At 37.4% G+C, this 1510-nt stretch overlaps 1 protein-coding gene across 3 annotated transcripts in view; it reads left to right on the top strand.

The window, feature by feature from the left end:
• SLC27A6 (solute carrier family 27 (fatty acid transporter), member 6) overlaps nucleotides 1-1510 on the top strand; it is a 61885-nt gene that overhangs the window by 3359 nt on the left and 57016 nt on the right. The window lies entirely within an intron of this gene.

Raw genomic sequence — 1510 nt, 5'->3', positions numbered from 1 at the left:
ATCAGATGGTTGTAGATGTGTGGTATTATTTCTGAGGTCTCTGTTTTGTTCCATTGGTCTATCTCTCTGTTTTGGTACTAATATCATGCTCTTTTGGTTGCTATAGCCCTGTAGTATAGTTTGAAGTCAGGTAGCATGATGCCTCCAGCTTTGTTCTTTTTGCTTAGGATTGTCTTGGCAATGTGGGCTTTTTTTTGGTTCCATGTGAACTTTAAAGTAGTTTTTTCCAATTTTGTGAAGAAAGTCATTGGTAGCCTGATGGGATGGCATTGAATCTATAAATTACTTTTCACGATATTGATTCTTTTCATGATATTGATTCTTCTTATCCATGAGCATGGAATGTTCTTCCATTTGTTTGAGTCCTCTTTTATTTTGTTGAGCAGTGGTTTGTGGTTCTCCTTGAAGGGGTCCTCCACATCCCTTGTTAGTTGGATTCCTAGGTGTTTTATTCTCTTTGAAAGAATTGTGAATGAGAGTTCACTCATGATTTGGCTCTCTGTTTGTCTGTTATTGGTGTATAGGAATGCTTGTGATTTTTGCACATTGATTTTGTATCCTGAGACTTTGCTGAAGTTGCTTATCAGATTAAGGAGATTTTGGGCTGAGATGATGGGGTTTTCTAAATATACAATCATGTCATCTTCAAACAGGGACAATTTGACTTCCTCTTTTCCAGTTGAATACCCTTTATTTCTTTCTCCTGCCTGATTGCCCTGGCCAGGATTTCCAACACTACGTTGAATAGGAGTGGTGAGAGAGGGCATCCCTGTCTTATGCCAGTTTTCAAAGGGAATGCTTCCAGTTTTTGCCCATTCACTATGATATTGGATGTGGGTTTGTCATAAATAGTTCTTATAATTTTGAGATACATCCCAGCAATACCTAATTTATTGAGAGTTTTTAGCAAGAAGGGCTGTTTAATTTTTTTTGAAGGCTTTTCTGCATCTATTGAGATAATCATGTGTTTATTGTCTTTGGTTCTGTTCATATGATGGATTAAGTTTATTGATTTGCATGTGTTGAACCAGCCTTACATCCAAGGGATGAAGCCAACTTGATCGTGTTGGATAAACTTTTTGATGTGCTGCTGGATAAGGTTTGCCAGTATTTTACTGATGATTTTTGTATCGGTGTTCATCAGGGATATTGATCTAAAATTCTCTTTTTCTGTTGTGTTTCTGCCATGCTTTGGCATGAGGATGATGCTGACCTCATGAGTTAGGGAGGATTTCATCTTTTTCTATGGATTGGAATAGTTTCAGAAGGAATGGTACCAACTCCTTTTTGTACCTCTGGTAGAATTTGGTTGTGAACCCATCTTGTCCTGCATTTTTTTTGGTTGGTAGGCTATCAATTATTGCATCAATTTCAGAGGCTGTTGTAGGTCTATTCAGAGATTCGACTTCTTCCTGGTTTAGTCTTGGGAGGATGTATGTTTCCAGGAATTTATCCATTTCTTCTAGATTTTCTAGTTTCTTTGCATAGAGGTGTTTATAGTATTCTCTGA

Source organism: Mandrillus leucophaeus, unplaced genomic scaffold (assembly GCF_000951045.1).
Source record: "Mandrillus leucophaeus isolate KB7577 unplaced genomic scaffold, Mleu.le_1.0 Scaffold221, whole genome shotgun sequence".
In the NCBI taxonomy this organism is placed as follows: Eukaryota; Metazoa; Chordata; class Mammalia; order Primates; family Cercopithecidae; genus Mandrillus; species Mandrillus leucophaeus.
This window is presented reverse-complemented; position numbering and strand designations above follow the sequence as displayed.